Raw genomic sequence first — 11,174 nt, forward strand, 5'->3', positions numbered from 1 at the left:
ATGCGTATTCTCTGTTAAGTTGAATAGATTCTTGGTTAAAGAGATCAACGTATATTTTATTAAGATATGTGAATGACTCGGTGAAATCGGCCCGTTTGTGGGTCAATGAAACGTATACATAATGATCGGTAATAATTAACGAGGAAATTACGCGCGGATTTCTAATTAAAAATTTAAATAATCTTTTACAGTAGATGGGGTAGCTGGTGTTTCTCCATCAAGTCTGATTGCCGACGGCCATATTTCAATTAGAATTTTGGTATGTATGGACTGTGATGAAATGTTTGAATGCAAATAGAATATATCATTATTTTTCGGTTAATTATATAATCGAAACTAGGCGTGTACAAAATCCGGCGTTCATTTGAATTATATTACGAAGTTGGTTGATTAGTATTTAATTAGTGGTCTAAATTTTAATGAAGCGTTAGAAAAGGTTGTGTAAATAAAACAAAATTTTCAAAACACCTTTTGGACATTTTCACTTTTTAAAACTAAAAATATGTTAATGAGGCCAGAGTTAAAAGCCAGAGTAAATCAGTGTTACCGGATTTTGTCGTCTGTTTGAAAGTCGAGTTCGGAGCTGCTCTATTGGTGCGCCAGGTGAATAATTTAGTCCCAGAACAGGCGAAACGAATTCAGGATCCACTGAACCTTTTTGCAAATCGTTTTATCACCAACCCCAACTTAGATCCTAGCGTCGCCAATCGAACGCCGCAACACAGATATTTTCTCTGGCGCCGAACCACCGTCGCCTAGTCATTTAATTTTCGCCGTTCAAAATTTGATCCCGCAGTCGAATTTTTTTTTTTTAGATTTTCTACTTTTTTTGCTTGCTTCAAAAACATTTTGGTATTTTTTTCCAAAATTTGCAGAAGGGGGAAGAAACTTTCACCCCTTTGCACCGCCGCCACCGAAAAAAATCAACGCCGCCGACCCAAATCCGAGGGGCTGATCACTCCGCGTAATCGGTGTACAGAGCCGTACCTTTGACTGTACTAATGGGACTACGCATAATCTTTGAAGTCCCTGCCTTTGGCAGTGGTAATCTAAGCGTAATCCGGTGTACAGATTTTCTAAGAGTGGTTAGCCCCTCGCCCCAATCAATTCGGCGCTATCACAAATATTCCCAACTAAAATGACGTCATAGGGTTACATTAGCTTCTCTACCTCGATATCACAAAACCAGCGAAACGTATTCACCAAATATGTAAAAATAGCAAAGACTTAATTGGAGTAAAATGACGCCAAAGAAATGCACTAGCTACTCTACCTTGAAATCCTAGAACAGGCTAAAAGTATCCTCTTAATGCGTTAAATAACAAGGTAAGAATCGGATTAAAATGAAGAACTACACTAGCTACCCAACCAGAAAATGAAGAACTACACTAGCTACTCAACCAGAAAATGAAGAACTACACTAGCTACTCAACCAGAACAAGTGACATTACTCAACCAGAACAAGTGACATTTACCAAATAAATCGAAATGGCAAGGACAGAACCGACGTCAAAGGGCTATGCTATCCTTTTTTTGTTAATAATCAGCTAGGCTAATATCCAAGGCACCACCTTAGGGCATGAGTCATCGAGTGACTTTTAAAACCATTAATTCAGGTGGCCGGGTTTACAATCTACACCAATCGATACCCCAGAACAGGTGAAAAGTATTCAACTATAAAGTTTTAAAAAGGCTATAGATAGTCGCGGTTTCCTCGTGTGGGACTGGAGTTTGTCGCACTTAGCTCCACGACTACAGCACGCGACATCATAAGTTACGCATCCCGTTTATGATTGATGATCAGTGAAAGGAACGCGAAACACTCATTCACAGATATTTTGTGGAGAGCAATTTTTCTCAGTTCGGTTTTCTATCGATAATTATTTCTACAGGTACAACATCACGAATCGTTCATTTAACTTTCTCAAGCGGGGGGAGAGGAAATTATGTTAATGCGAGTCAATGGGAAAGAAAGGAGGTGTCAGCGGGGGTCAAATACGCCACCTACACCTCCTCCTCCGCCGAAGAGTCACTCTCGAAGAAAAAAGGTCGACCGGGCTAAAGACGAGCGGGTCAAGTCGTAATTTTTTATTATTCGAAAACGCCGCTTCGAATATCGAGAACGTATTTAGGTAACCGAGAACGTGAGAGTCGACCCCTTTAGAGAAGAGTGAAATTGAGGGATCCCGTACACTCACCAAAAAATCCTGCAGTAATTTTGTATTTTTTTTTTCAATCTGGCAGTGGTTTTGTATTTTTTGAAAGTTTTGCAGTGATTTTGTATTTTTTAAATTCTTGCAGTGATTTTGTATTTTTTAAATTCTTGCAGTGATTTTGTATTTTTTAAATTCTTGCAGTGATTTGGTATTTTTTAAATTCTTGCAGTGATTTGGTATTTTTTAAATTCTTGCAGTGATTTTGTATTTGTTTAAATCTTGCAGTGATTTGATATTTTTTTAAACCTTGCAGTGATTTTGTATTTTTCAAATTCTTGCAGCACTTGATTTTGTATTTTTTTAAATCTTGCAGTGTTTTTGAATTTTTCAAATTCTTTCAGTGATTTTGTATTTTTTAAATTCTTGCAGTGACTTTGTATTTTTCAAATTCTTGCAGTGATTTTGTATTTTTCAAATTGTTGCGGCACTTGATTTTGTATTTTTTTAAATCTTGCTGGGATTTTGTATTTTGAAAGAGCATCGTTATGGACGTGAGAGGCCACAGAATTTGCGTTCGGAGGAGGAGCTTAGGTAGTAGATCATACTATTGAACCTGGAAGGTTAACTCGTACGTTCTCGATAACGTAAATAGGTTCTTGTAATACATAAATGGGGCGATACCGGGAAACTATCGGGAAAGAGCATCGGTAAGGACGTGAGAGGCCACGAATTGAATCATCGTCGTCGGAATACTAATGATATATCCACGATTAATATGGAGCGCACCTGCCCCCGTTCCTTCCCCCTTCGGTAAAAACCCATCTAATATATATTCATAATTAAGAAAACGCGGGTATCAACGATACAGATACTCAGCGGATAGCGGTATCTTTATCAAGTTACGCCGCGCAGAGGGAAGGGTGCATTTTATTAAGATGGGACTGGGAGCCCACTTTTAGAGCTGATGTATCCCTCCGCCGCGAGTCTTTGATCTATTCAGTGGAGCCTCCTCCGACGAGTACAGCTACTTGACGCGAAATTCACTAACACTTTCCACGAGAAAGACGAAAATAATTCAAATTTCAAACGCAACGACTCGTACAAAATCAATTATTCAAAGGGAATAAATTCCTCGCTTTTTAGCAGGGTTTTTGTAAACTTATTCCCGGACCTTTGCTGCTAATATTTTTAGATAAAAGAACACCGTATAACTACTAAAAATTATATTAACTATTACAAACTTTATTATGTATTAGCAGTATTTTTTTCCCTTTAGAGGATAGTGTTAACTACTAAATTGATTTTTTAAATAACATCGGAAATTATTATCATTATTATTATATTATTATTTTTATTATTATATTATTATTAAAGGCTAATGCAAACTGTTAAGTTGACGTTTAAAATATTTGAGAAAAAGGCTTTTCATTTTATGATTTTTTTAAATAGGAAAAAATATTTATATGGTTTAAATCGGATTTTAATTATTTTAAATTTAATTGATTTTTAAACATTTTGTGCCTCTGGAACTTTATTGGTAATTTGCAAACGTTGGTAATGTAAGTCAAATTTTTAATCAAGCTGAATTAAATTAAATTAATACTTGTAATTATTTTGCTTTGAATCTTCATTGCAACAGCATTCATTCTTGGCTATTTTCAAGAATTATGAATACATTTATATATCAGGGTGACCAGGAAAAGGCTTGGAAAATTTTATAGGAAAAATAGGAATTTTAGAGGCGAATTATAGGAAAATATAGGAATAGAAATAAGCGAATTATAGGAAAATATAGGAATAGAAATAAGCGAATTATAGGAAAATATAGGAATAGAAATAATCGAATTATAGGAAAATAAAGGAAACTAAATAGGAAAATAATAAGGTAACCACTGCATATCGGTATACTTTGACTCGAATCACCTAGAATATTGATAATTGTTTGTACACTGCTTTCTTGCATTATTGGATCACTTAGCGGATTTCAAGATTGAGTTCGAAAGGGGCAGTTTTTTCACACGTACTTAAAAAATTATCATTTTCAAAAGATCGTGAAATTATAGGAAAATATAGGAAAATAGGTGAAAATAAAGGAATTTATAGGAAGGCATTAAAAATATAGGAATTTATAGGAAGGCATTAAAAATATAGGAAATATAGGAAGTCTGGTCACCCTGATATATATATATATATATATATATATATATATATATATATATATATATATATATATATATATATAATCAATAATGAATTCACGTTAATTCATTCGTGGCATATTTGTAATGATTTAAAAAAAATCCTTTAATTTAAATGGTGATTGAATCACATAATTATTATTAATTTATGCTATTTGATTAATTTTCACATATCTATGAAATTATTGACGAAATTGCTTAAATACGTATATATTTTTTGGAAAAAATTTATGAAAGGTAATTTGGCGTTTTTCCCAAATCAGTTTGAAAATACGCCTAAAGGAATTATGCATCAACTAATTTTACATTTCGGTCACCAGGGTTAACAGACGATAGGGGTGGTTGGGGCTAATTACGTTTAAAAACATTTCGTAGACGATTTTTCGATTAAATCATACTCCCTGAAATTTCACTAAACATTAGGATTTCACTAAACATTAGGATTTGAAGACGTAGTATTATTGTGCGCAGACTGTTTTCTCTCCACGCGTTTTCTTTCGTTCTATTCAATTATAACGTTTATTTTAAAAATTACAGAAATTTCAATACATTTATTTTTCGAAACGGTATGAAAACTACTAATATATAGTATTCGGTACTTGTTCGTAGCTACGTAGGCATACGTCATCGTTAAACCCAGCCTTGAAAAGGCCATGACATTACTCTACGTCAAAAACTATGCTCCCAAAATACCGCGCGATGTTATAGGCGTCTTAATTAGAGCCTAGCGCCGCCGATCCAACGCCGCCGTCGCCGATATTTTATCTGACGCCGAAACGCCGCCGCCGATAAATTTTGTTCCCGCTCCGAAATGTTTTTAGTTTTTCTACGTAACTTTATTTTTTTTTTAAAACATTTTAAAATTTTTTAAGAAATTTTCCAAAGGGGGGGGGGAGACATTTGTTCCTCTTCACGCCGCCGAGGATTGTTGAAAAATCGGCGGAACCCGCCACCAACCGAAATTGAATCGGCGCTATGCTCTAGTCTTAATGTCATGGCCGACCTAAATTCGTTACCATGGCAACGGAAACAGGCCACACCCTCGAGCAAGCTACGAATTTTCCAAATGAGTTTAATTTAAGAATACGCATAAATTTATCTAAAAATAAATAATCAAAGAGTAAACTCCATGTACCAAGAATTTATTTATTTGATCATAGGGAAAATGACAGTGTTCAGTGCCGGATTAAGGTCTAGGCCTACTAGGCACTGGCCTATGGGCCACCACGAAAAGAAGGCCGGGTTACAATGCGTAGAAGGGTGGTGGCAAGCCCTTAATGCCAGGCGATCCAACAGCTCCCTACACTCACTATTACCGTTAACCCGAACAAGTTTCCTTACATAGGCAGCAAAATCTGGCTAGGGCCCCACTTTCCGTAAATTCGGTACTGACTGTGTTGAGACGATTTTTAGGATTACCCCGAATCCCGCTCGCGCTTCTGCATTCTTCTCAAATCAATCAAATCAACCCGGTATCTTATTGGTTCCCTAAAACTGACGATCGAAGCGCAGGCCGCTGACGTATTTCTTCACACCTTCTAAGAAACAGGCGCCGGAAAAAGACCACACTCGAGAGTCTATGTTAAATAGTCTATAAATAAATACATTCTTTGTACGAAAAATTAGGAAATCCCTGCCGAAAAATCATCCTAATATTTAAATTGTTAAACTGGCGAATGAAATTGTAAATTTATTCCGAATAAATTTTCTAGAGAATTCGGGGCATTTCCGTGGTATTTTGCTGCTTCAACCGTCAAACAAATGAGAAGATAAAAAGGACGGAGAAGGAGGAAGCTTCGATTCTCAATGAAGTAAACAATTTGCTTAAAAACCTTCTGGAGATTTCGCCTACGTCTTCCAAAACAGCTTCGAGGAAGTGACTATATACGCCATCCAGATTTCGTACGCCCTACTCTACCCGAAGCACACGCTCAAAGAGAGACAGACTGTACCCCCGAGTGAGGATTTAGCGGCGCATTCAACCGACGCCTTTAATCTTATAGATTTCGTCAAAGAGAGAGAAAGTGAGCGGAATCGAGTAGGAGTAGACGAACGATACGAAACAGATAGCAGGAAATAGAAGGGAAGAGGGGGGCGACCCAAAAATATACGCGCTTTAAAAAAGGGAAAAAAAACAAGCCCTGTTATAATTTCCAACCCCCCTCACACGTCTCACTGAGATTTTTTTTATTTTATAGAGGTTAAGCAGATCGCTACTAGAAGTTTGAACGACAAACGTCGAGAGGATAATCAGCTAGGCTATTCTATTACCCAGTTTTGCCAATATGTGAAAGTTGAAATTCCCATTTCTGGATAGTAAATTTCGCACAAATTCCCACACCCCTATTCAGCCCCGTCCCCAACGAAAACTCAACTTTTTAAAATTAAATTTGATTGAAATTACAACGTTGAAACATTTTGGTTGTTAGGCCTATGCATTGATTGATTGTAGTATTAGGAGGCACCTTCTTTATATTATTTCTAAAACCCAAGATTCACGAAAATACACTGCTCTAGATAATTTTGGGCTTTCTATTGATAGTCAAATTCCCACAAAATCAACGTTTTTGAAAAAAATTACCTTTTTCCCACAGAGCCAAAACGGACCCCAAAATTTCCCACAATATGGGAAATTTCCCACAATCTGGCAACACTGCTAATACGCAAGGCACCACCTTAGGCCTAAGTCACCAAGTTACTTTTAAAACCATTAATTCAGGTGGCCGGGTTACAATGCGCAGGAGGGTGTTGGAAAGCCCTTAATGCCAGGCGATCCAACAGCTCCCTACACTCACTAGAATCAATTGATCATTCTCCATTTCGCGTTAAAGGGAGTATTATCTTTATCAACTACGACTTGTTTCTAACGTAACTAGCACCAATCATCGCAACCTTCTGTTAGAACAGGTGTCAGAATTCACACTTCCTTTAAAGGTCCTAAGTAACGTTTCAATTTTGGGGGTGGAGTCGGTGGCGACTGAATAAAGGGGTACATGGTAGGGAGTTAAATATATGTATTTATCGCAACCCAAAATTGCACTCATAAAAATTTAGTAAATAATATTATTATTATTATTTTATAAATTCGAAATATTGAATCATTTGAGTAAATCAGGAATCACTAAAGCCACGAGAAAGAGAAAATGTTTGAACAAAGCAATTTAAGTTATTGTGTGGTAAAGTAGAGTACACGATTACATTCACGGAGTAACTGAACAATATTAACAAATTGATTAAGTTATTTTTAATTTTGGTTCCCCTCAAAATATTTACCTTCTAAGAGCGACTGTTTCAAGCGATTCTGTGAACCTTTAATAGATAATAGATTTTATTTCACGGGCAAAAGTGGGCGTCGCCATTAGCGCTTACTATTGTGAGAGTAGTTAGATGCTATTCTCAGTTGCAGGTTAAGAAAAGCAAAATATCTAGTTCATTTGGCGGAAAGATACTAGCACGAATTTCCGGTAAATCGTCGGCGGGAATTTCGAATTTGGCCTGTTTACGGTTGAATTCCTAAAGGTTCCTATACGAGAGTCATACTTATCCATTTAAGAAATATCTATTGCGTAAATTTCAAAAAGATCTTTAAACATTTAACGTAGATTATAATTTTTAAGCTTCATAATAGTATTATGCTTCTAAACAATTATCAAATCGCACGTTTATGTACGTCAACGTGGTAATCTTGGCATTACCCGTTCTATACTTACCCTGGACTCGCCAAACGGATTTTTTTTGGTATGCCTCGTAGTACTAAAAATAAATTATTACAACGGTTTTTAAACCTTTTCTATGTTAATTAATTAATTATCACTTTGAAATATATCGGAATAGACGGTATTTTCTAAAATTATATAACGCGCACTGGTATACTTAGAAATTCAACCGTAAACCGGTCAAATTCTAAATACCCGCTGCTGATTTACCAGTAATTCGTGCTAATACCTTTCCGCCAAATGTACTAGATATTATTCCTTTATTAACCTGGAACTGAGTATAGGTGCTAAATAAATAACTGCCTACTAACTACTAGCCAGTGTCACCCGTTGTGTTTTGTTTAAAGGGTGTATGAACTAAATAAAAATATCGTCCACCATGGACAGTAAATTAAGAGGAGAGGTTTTCGATACCCTTCCACAGTGCATTTTATTTCTCCCCGCGTATCAATCAGCTCGAGAGACTCCGAGTGAGTATTGCAAGGTCGTTTGTAAAATTGTACTACGTGATCTTAAAATTTCAAAATGGCAATCAAACGCGGTTGATATTGTGACGTATTTTTTGCGCTTTATATTTTAGTAATTTTTAATTTTGGTTTTTTAATTCAATAAAAACTATCAACTGATATTTAGTATATCATATTTAATCTATAAAAACGTGAAAAAATACCTTTTGGCGTAAAAATGTACTTCGTGTTTATCTTTTTTCTTTTTTCGAACAGTATCGTCCACTCTTAGCGATACTTGTTTTTTTTTTTCAAATAACCTTGGACGACTCCCATAATGTGATTGGTTTACGGGGGCTAAAAACCAGGCTTTTTACCCATCCTCTAAAATCTACTATCCATGGTTAACGTAACTATATCTCCAATTATCCCTAGCTTCTTTTAAACCGAGGGGCAGAAGTGTAAAATTCGTTCATACATCGAATATTTTTATAAATTAAAGACGATGCCATTTTTCTGTCAAGCTTAAGTCACATTCCATACAATATGTATAGTGTTTAAATAAAAATACAGAATATAACAAAATTCCAGTTCAACGAATCGAGATAGAGAGCTATGGTAAATAGCTCTTATTCTAGCATCGTGCGTGTTAACAATCGTAGATACTCGTTTAAATTGAAGAGCGACTTAACCTTGTACAATTAAGCCGAAATCGGTAACCCAAAGAAAACGTTTCGTTTTTAGACAATTTTTTCTTCGCGAACGTCTATAGCTTTCTTGGCCTCCAAAATGGTGATCTCGACCTTCAAAAGGTTTATTTCCAAAATATATTATTTTTATAATAAAAATAAAAAACGCCTATATTAAAAGGTGGGTAAAATTGTCGACCAATAAGAAACGCTATTTCGTTACACGTCGTCTGAAATGCAGATGATTTAAAATCGAAAACACGTGAGCTACGCGAGACAGGAAATTCGTCTCCGTATAAATTCAAATTTCTTAGCGTAGGTGGGTCTGAATTTTTACCCACCTTTTCATAAAGGCGTATACCATACAATACATACATTACGATATTATGAATTATATGTTATATATTGCATGTTATATATTGCATATTACATATTATATAATACATGTTATACATTATATATTGCATATTACATATTATTAATTATATGTTATATATTACATATTATATATTATTTATATATTATATATTATTTATATATTATATATTATTTATATATTATATATTATTTATATATTATATATTATTTATATATTATATATTATATATTATTTATATATTATATATTATATATTATATATTATTTATATATTATATATTATATATTATTTATATATTATATATTGTATATTATATTATTATATATTATATTATTTTACAGGATGTTTCAAAAGGTTATGCAAAAATTATAAGGAGTTGTAGGGGGTAAGAATTATAAGGAGTTGTAGGGGGTGAGTTGAGAAGTATGCCTGTCTTTTCCCCATTTTCCTACGATGAGTTAAGAGAGCGCCAGAGAGCTTCAAAGTGTGGCCTATTAGCCCCTGGAAGTAGGCTATTTTATTATATATTATTATATGTTATATTCTATTATCTATTATATTATTATATATTCTATTCTATTATCTATTATATTATTATATATTCTATTCTATTATCTATTATATTATTATATATTCTATTCTATTATCTATTATATTTTTATATATTCTATTCTATTATCTATTATATTATTATATATTCTTTTCTATTATCTATTATATTATTATATATTCTTTTCTATTATCTATTATATTATTATATATTCTATTCTATTATATATTATATTCTATTATATATTACATTATTATATATTCTATTATATATTACATTATTATATATTCTATTATACATTATATTTTCCTATTCTAATATATATTTTATTTTTCTATTCTAAAAATTATTAAATCTTAAAATAAAAAATAACTATTATAACTATATCAACCTTGAAAATGACGATCTTTATAAAATTGGAGTACCGGTATAAGTATTCCCGACGTTGTCGTTCAACCGGCGAGAACGATCTGCTTAATCTCTCAATATATTCTGAGTATGATATCGCGAAATAAAAGGCCTACTAAACGAACTTGGAGCGTCTCCAACGACGGGGACGGGGAGGGGGAGGAGAAGGAAGAGTTTCTTTACGGGGAACGGAGTGACGTCACTATTACGTAAGCGAGAGAGAGAGCGCGCGCGATCCCCGCCTTCGCGCGAAATCCGAAAGAATTAATCGTCTCTGGCGTTCTCGGAAAACCGTGTGACTCGTTTAGTCAGAAACACACGAAAAAAGTCAATTGTCACTGCCTGTTCGTTTCCGAGAGTTAAACGGTATCTGTAACTACGAAGAAACGCCCGTTGTAGGATGATTGCGTAAATTCGTCGTTAATTAAACGGGTTACACCTTTTACGCTTATTTTATTTTATTTTTAAATTTGTTTACGGATGGTATTTTACGCGATGGGAAAAATGTGTAGTCTAACCGGCTTTTAAGGGATTCTACGATTTCAGCCAACTTGATTTAATCGCCAATTTTGCGTTCCTGTTATTAATTAATTACTTATTATTAATCATAATGTCGGAAGTAAGAAATTTCG

Source organism: Leiobunum rupestre, chromosome 4 (genome assembly GCF_980474605.1).
Source record: "Leiobunum rupestre chromosome 4, qqLeiRupe1.1.hap1, whole genome shotgun sequence".
In the NCBI taxonomy this organism is placed as follows: Eukaryota; Metazoa; Arthropoda; class Arachnida; order Opiliones; family Sclerosomatidae; genus Leiobunum; species Leiobunum rupestre.